Raw genomic sequence first — 8,658 nt, forward strand, 5'->3', positions numbered from 1 at the left:
GTTGCCCCTACATCATGAACACCTCTAACAACTATGGCATCACTCCTTGTGCCAAATTGTTGAGAATTTGAAGCCATGTACTCTATTAGTCGTCTGGCTGCAGCTGGGGTTATGTTACCAAGGGCACCACCACTTGCGGCATCAATCATATTTCGATCCATGTGGTGCAAGCCTTCATAAAAATACTGCAGAAGGAGATGTTCAGAGATCTGATGGTGTGGGCAGCTTGAACAGAGATTCTTGAACCTCTCCCAGTACTCATAAAGGGTCTCCCCAGATTGCTGCTTGATGCTAGAAATCTCCTTCCTTATGGTTGTTGTCCTTGAAGCAGGAAAGAAACTTGGCAAGGAACAATCTCTTCAGGTCATCCCAGCTTGTGATGGACCTGGTTGCTAGGTAGTACAGCCAGTCTTTCGCATTACCCTCCAAAGAATGAGGGAAAGCCTTCAAGTACACATGGTCCTCTTGGACATCTGCAGGTTTCATGGTGGAACAGACGACATGAAACTGTTTCAAGTGTTTGCACGGGTCCTCACCTGCAAGACCATGAAACTTTGGCAACAAGTGTATTAAACCAGTTTTCAACACATATGGAACTTCCTCCTCAGGGTATTGAATGCATAAACTATTATAAGTGAACTCTGGTGCAGTGAGCTCACTCATGGTTCTCTCATGAGGTGGAGGAGGTTGAGCCATGTTATCAGTATGAAAATCAAAATGCTCAGAATAAACAGAATGCTCAGAATGCTTAGAATGCAAAGAATGAGGAGTGTCAGGAATGTGATAAGAGTCAGAAGAATCAAGAAAAGTTACTGAATATTCAGCATGCAAAGATGGATTCCTAAGATGCCTACTTCCTCTGTGGAATGTCCTATCAATCTCAGGGTCAAATGGTTGTAATTCACTTGGGTTTCCCCTAGTCATGAAGCAAAAAGCATTAATTGTAGTGATATTGGCATAACATAGGGTATAACTACAAGTATATTGAAACGACCTCGAAATGACTTGAAAATTGGTAGGATATTCCTTTGAGTGGTCAAACAGAAGCACAAAAAAAATCATATCAAAAGTCAAAGCACAAGTATTTTTAACAATTTTTTAAAAGTGGAAAAAATGAAGAAAAATCACAAAAAACATTGCTGAAATGTAGAAAACGGCATTTTCTGGAGAATCAGAGTTTGCAAACCCGCAAAGCCGGTTTCACCAAGGTGGGAAATCAAATTCCACCCCAAATGCATATAAAATAATAGTGAATCTGACAACCAGAGCAAAAGTTATGGTCCTCTGAAGTTTCACTAAAAATCAGTCCAAAAATTTTTTGAATCTCTTAACTCAGACCATACCAACTGCTCCAGCTATTTTTCCTATCAAGATCAATGTCTTAGAAGTGGGGGAAAAAAATTTCAAGTCAAAACAAGCACCGTAGCATCCAAAACAAAAATCCAGAAGTTAAATGCCAGATTCGAACACTATTCACTACTACTAATAACACTATTCATTCGCTGCGACACTATTCACTACACTACACAGAGAAACACACAGGAATGGAAACAGACACTGAACTTAACACAACATTAACATCACAATGAACATATACCAACTCAAGGATTTTCAGCCCCTCGGCTACCCCTTCTGCTAGGGTTTTCTTTGCCCTTTCACATTTAAGCCAAAACTGATTCTACCCAAAAAAATTAAGATTTAATTCATGTCTATCAAGGTTTGAACCCATGACCACTCACTCACAATTCAAGTGCACCACCAACTCAATCAATCATGTTTAGTGACCACCATCAAAATCCTAGGATTATACCATCACTTAGCAAAATCAATATATATTATCAAAATATTAATTAATAAATTAATAACACACAATTGCCATACATAGGACTTGAACCCAAGTCCTCTCACATAATCAAGTACTCTCAACCACTTAAGTTAGTACTTTTTCACATCACACCATGTAAATTTAATGACATCAAAGTTACCACCACCTGCATTTATTAATTAATTATTTATTTATTTAATTAATTTCACGGGTCTTACAAGCACTATTACTGCTCATAGAACTAAGTTGGACTCGAGAGCTAGTCCTAATATGTTTTTGGGCTATAAACCCAATACAAAAGGGTATTTTATGTTCAATATGGTTCATCATATCAGATATGTCTCTAGGAATGTTATTTTCCATTAGAATACATTCCCTTATCAAAGTAATAATCAATGTATTGATATTGCCCAACCAAGTTCTTTGCCTCTACATGACAATTTTCACAATACTCTAAATCGTGATTATCTTTCTGCTTCTTGTGATAAGATGATCAACAAGTTGTCCATATTGATCATAATAGTGTTAATGATTTAATTTCTATTAATACTCATGTTGTTGGGGTTAGAAATCCTCCTTCATATCTCAAAGACTATTAGGTAACCATAAATTCCTTTAACAATGGTAAGGTTTCTCCTATTAGATATCCTATCTCTGAATTCATGAGTTATGATAGATCATATTTGAATTTTAAACATGTTATTCTTGTCATTGATATTGATCGTGAGCCTAAAAACTTTCATGAAGCTTGTAATTATCCTCATTGGAGAAAAGCTATGAATGATGAGATTAATGATTTAAAAAATAATCAGACTTGGACTTTGACTAATTTACCTAATGACAAATCTGCAATAAGCTATAGATTGATATATAAAATCAAAGGTGAAGTTGATGGCATTATAGATATGTATAAAGCTAGGCTTCTTGTTAAAAGATATACCTAATTAGAAGGCTAAATTTTATTGACACCTTATCCTTTGTTGCCAAACATACCACAGTTAGGCTCTTACTTGCTATTGTTGTCTATCATAATTGATATCTCAAACAACTTGATGTCAATAATACATTTTTACATGGTGAATTATATATATATATATATATATATATATATATATATATATATATAACAACTTCCTCCAAGCATGTGTAGTAGTTATTCTAGTTAGTCTCTTTATAGACTAAGACAAGCCTACAGATAATGGTATAAAAAATATTCACTTGTCTTCTTTCACAAGGCGGCTACACTAGGTCTACTAGTAATCATTCCCTATTTTCTTAAGAAACTAAAATTTGTAAAATTGTTGCTCTTATTTATGCTGATGATGTGATTTTGGCTGGAAATAATACAAATTAAATTGGTACTTTAATTGTTCTTCTTAATGGAGCTTTCAAAATTAAAAATCTTGGAAACTTAACATATTTTCTTAATCTATAGGTTACTAGAAATGAAAATAAAATACATTTATGTCAAAGGCAAAGGTCCTTGAAGATGCGTGAATGACTAATTTTGCTCCAACTGCCACTTTTATGACTCGTAAAGTAACTATTGATATGGAAGAAACCATCTCCGCCTTTATCTTATAGAAGACTCATAAGAAGGCTTATCTATTTGACTAATACTCACCTTGATATCACCTATGTTGTTTACCAATTGAGGCAACTAGTGTTCATCGTTAGGTTGCTATGAGAATCTTGAGGTATTTGAAGCAAACTCTTAAAAGAGGTATCTATCTTGCTTTTAATAGTGAAGCTCAACTTAAAGGTTATAGTGACTCTGATTGGGCGACTGTGCAGAGACCAAAAATTTCATCGCAAGATACATCAACTATTTTGGAAGCTCTCCTATTTCTTGGTGTTCAAAGAAGCAACTTGTTGTTTCTAGGAGATCTTCGGAGGCTGAATATAGAGCATTGACTGCCATCATTTACGAAATCCAATGGCTGAAGTATCTTTTTGACGACATTGGTACTACTCATAAAAGTCTTGCTTTGTTGTAATGTGATATTCAATCTGTTGTCCAGATTGCATCGATTTGGTTATGCATGAGAAAACAAAGCATATTCAGATAGTTTGCTAATATGTGAGGGAGAAAATTAATAATTTTTTTACTTAAGTTTTTGTCTATATAAACCAAAGCTTGTTATATCCTTACTAAGCTTTTGCAACATGCTAAGTTCAATAATATATGTTCCAGGTAGGAAATGTTCAATTTATACTCCCAGCTTGAAGGGCTCTTAACCTTAGTTAGTTTTTGGTTAGTTTTTTTTGGTTAACCTTAGTTTGTTTTTCTTTTATTTCTATTTTTCCTTGTAGAAAGTGTGATATATAGTTTGACTTTTTTCCTTTTCTTGTATAAAAAAAAATACATTATTCCATAATACATTCACTTGATTGTTTCTCTTTACATTTTTTTTTATTGTTTTGGTTCCCTATTAAAAATAATAATAATAGGTATATAATTGAAAAATGATTAAGTAAATGACGATCTTAAAATTGTTTTGAGATGTGAAAAATGATTTATAGGTATATAAAAATTTGAGAATTAAATACATAAAATATGAAAAATTTTAAAAAATATTTACTTATGTATTAATTTATATTATTAAAATTGGGACGCCAAGAGCTCCGCCACTTATAAGGGTCAAGAGTACGGATGACAATGGGGCAGGACGGGGACGGGTTTCGCTATCCCATACCCATCCCCGCAGAAAAAATTCATCCTCATCCCCATACCCAAACTCAACGGGTATCAAACTTTTGTCTCATCCTCATCCCCACCGGGTAACGAGTATAATCTCGTACACATACCCGTACCCGTGTTCTAACTACTTCAATATTAATTTTTATAAAAGAAAAAAAAATTAGGTAAAGAAAACATAATATTATCAAATATTCAATATTAGAAGGATGATTCTTTCGTATCAAATACTTTGGAATAAATTATAATTGTTTACATTTTAGATTAGAATACTAAATAAAATTTCATGAAAGCCAAAACATTTATTAAATTTGCAAACTACAAACATTAACGAAACTTAGTTGATAAAATTAAAAAATATTTAAAAAAAATATAAAAGAAAAACAAATATTCAAATTAAAATATATTTTAAATGTTTGTTTACTTCAATTTTTTAAATTCTAATGATCTCTTTTTTATATACTAATAAAAGTTATAATACATCACTTGATCAAAATAACACAAAGAACAAATAAGAAACATAATAATAAAATTTTGACATAGATTTTGTATCTTTTGAACTTCAATATATGTTTGATAGTGACAAAAAAATATTCACAGCAATTACATTAAATTTTTATATTGTAGTAAATAAAATTTATTTATACAATTAAAGTAAAAAAATTACAGTATGATTAGTAATGAGTTAGAAAATAAAAATAATTAAATAGAATATATCGAAATATTATTCTACATGATGAAAATAAACAATAAATAAAAATATTAAAAAATTAACAAATGTGTGTCTCAGAAATAATTTGAGAGACTATTAAAAGAAATCGCACAAAAGAAATCAAATGTATAATTAAGGGTATGATAAGATGAAAAATACCTCAGAGATCTAAGAAAACTTTTCAACTATCAACATATATACTCAATGGTGGAAAAATAACGAAAATTTTTTTAACGCAACAAAAGAGTTCTTCAAATTAAACAAAAATTAATAATAAGTAAATATTTTTTTTAGATTACCTTAAATTGAGAGTATAAACATTCTCGTGTGAAAGGAAAATATACAATAAATAAAAATATGTAAAAAATAATAAAAATATTCAAATGTGAGGCATACAAAATTTTTAATTAACATACATCATTTTAACATAATTACATAAAGGTTATAATAAGATGAAAAATATATTGGAGATGCGAATGAATTTTATGACAAACCAAATAATTAGAAGAAATAAAAAATAGAAAGTATATATATATATATATATGGTTACTTAATTAATTGTGAATATTTTAATTAATAATTTAAACGAGGAGGGAGATATGGAAGGGACGGGTATTATGGCGGGGATATGTACATCCCCATACCCAATTGAAAAAGTCGGGATTCTCCATACTCACACCCATACCAGTCAATGCGGGTATTCTCCATTAAAACGAGGACAGGTTCGGACAATACCCACGGGCGAATTTATTTGCCATCTCTAGTCAAGAGCTATATAATTTAATATAATTTATTAAAGCTTTAGTGGCCGACCCTTAGTACACTCCTTTTGATTTTAGCAATTTATTCTGATTTACAAGGATGAGTTAATTGACTTTAGAAATTCATAATTATCACCTATCTGTCCTACTTTCTTTGTTTTCACATGGATATGGTTCATTTTTTCGACTATTCTATTTTATCAAATTGATTTCTATCCAAGATATATATATATATATATATATATATATATATATATATATATATATATATATATATATATATATATATATATATATATATATATATATATATATATATATATATATATATATTATTTTAATTAGACTAAACGAAACTTCCAGATTGTAGAACCCAGAATTAAATGAATTAGATTAACTTTAGGTTTTACTGTAAAAGAAAAAATTATATCATTTTAATAAAATTAAAGAAACAAATCTTTTTCATTAATGTACTAAATCCACCAATTATATGATTATATTAAATTTAGGTTTTATTTTTAGTTTACCGATAAAATTGTATGGAAAAAATGTATCCATAATGTATACAACAATAAAGGAAGATGTTAAGATAAGAGTTAAAGTATATATATATATATATATATATATATATATATATATATATATATATATATATATATATATATATATATATATTTATTTATTTATTTATTGATATAAAATTAAGAAAATATTCAACTGTGAATTATCATATGATTTTTCTTTTATTTGGCATAAAAAGTTAATATGTATAAATAATAATATTTAGGATGTCACAATTTATATACATTAAAAAGTTAAAATATACTAGAATTCTTGATAAATGATATATATATATATATATATATATATATATATATATATATATATATATATATATATATATATATATATATATATATATATATTCGAAATTACACTGTTCTCTTAAATATTATTTAGTATAACTTTTTGCCTTACATATTATAATAAAGTTCAATTGAAAACAATTAGGTAGATTGAGAGTTGGAAACAATTATTTGCTTTGTTAATATTGTTTGTTTATTCACAGGTTGTGACGTTCTTTTATGGTGCATTTTTACACTAATAGGATGAATTTGTTGACACGAATTTAGTAATACCGTCAATAATAAGTTATTATTGAAGGAAATTAGTGGCAAATGTTCACTTTTTATTTATCGATAAAACTTTTCATCAGTAAATGAGTTTGGTAATTGTGAATTAATTATATATCGATAATATTTGTTGATGAGGTTATTGTAGTTGTTTATCGACGGATGCCGATTGTTGTTAATTAAGTCAAAAAATTAAAATCAAATTTTGATATTCAAAGGAAGTGTTTCCTTCCTTCTCCATTTCGCAAAAAACCTCGTTTTCCCTGATCAGAACTTTTCAAAAATTCATCTAAAATTCGTCTTCTTCTATTTTTGGAAGGAGTTATTGGACAGAATCAAGGTGTGTGAGAACCAAGTCTCTATTACCACAATGTAATTTGTTAACACCATATTAATATGGAAAGATGAAACTAAGAATATTGTTACTAGCAGTGATGGAGCATAGTTGAAGTAGGGAGGGCCGCGGCCCCCAACTTTTTCATTTTTTTAATTTTTTTATTTTTTTTTAAATTATATATGTTTAAAATTTGTTAATTATTTATATTTAAAATTTTTTAAATATAAATCTTTTTAAATTAGATAATAGTATATTGAAAAGTTAATAAAAATAAAATTAGGTATTTTTTATTTCTAGAGTATAACATTTAATGTCAACAAATTGTAAAATATAAAATCAAATATAATAAAGAAAATAAATTATTAAGATAATTTTTTATTTTTTATTCTAATTGTCTTTTTATATTTTTCACATGTTGTATTTATCTCTCATCTTTACCTAATTTTATTTTGTTATGTTACAAAAAAAAAAGTTAAAAAAAAATTATTATCTCTCTCCTCATTTTTTATATCTTCTCCTTCCATTCTTAAAAAAGAAAAAAAGTAATTTTCTTTGATCTCACTTGGTAGTAAAATATGTTTAATATCTAGCACTATCTTTTTATCTCATAACCTTTTTGTATATATTTTTTTATAGACAATTTTTAATTATGACTTGTTTATCATAATATTTTAGTAATTATGTCTCTCAATTATTGGTTATATTATGATAAATTATCTTTTAGTCTTAAACTTATTTTTTAAATAAGTATATTAATAAAAAAAAGAATAAATTCATTTTTTAAAATTGATAAAAAAGCAATGAAGATTAAAACATGACAACATGTCATCGGATGGACAATCCGTTAGATAGTATAGTTTGTTTTATAGTTATATCTATACTAAAGTATTATTCATTTTCATTGAATGAGTGACAATAATATTAAATATATAAATTTTATGTTAAAATGCTCCGTTGGTTATCATTTCTGTAGCAAAATCTCAATTTAGTCATCGTATTTTTATTAGTCTCAATTAGGTCCTCATTTTTGTAAATTAGTATCAATTAGATCCTTTCCGTTAGTAGATAACTAACACCATTAAGTAGGTACTACATGTCAGCTCCTCGTTTTTTTGAATTTTTAAAAAAAATTTTTTTTTTTAATATTTATGCCACGTGTCAGATTTGTAATGTGCCACGTGTCAATCTAATA

At 28.2% G+C, this 8,658-nt stretch overlaps 1 non-coding gene across 1 annotated transcript; it reads left to right on the top strand.

Annotated features, from left to right (window-relative positions):
- Nucleotides 1-207: 207 nt before the first annotated feature.
- LOC114180038 lies at nucleotides 208-314 on the top strand. The gene has a single exon (XR_003603614.1). It is a non-coding gene; the product is annotated as a small nucleolar RNA R71 (small nucleolar RNA).
- The last annotated feature ends 8,344 nt before the right edge of the window (nucleotides 315-8,658 follow it).

The sequence above is a fragment of the Vigna unguiculata genome, chromosome 3 (genome assembly GCF_004118075.2).
Source record: "Vigna unguiculata cultivar IT97K-499-35 chromosome 3, ASM411807v1, whole genome shotgun sequence".
Lineage (NCBI taxonomy): Eukaryota > Viridiplantae > Streptophyta > Magnoliopsida > Fabales > Fabaceae > Vigna > Vigna unguiculata.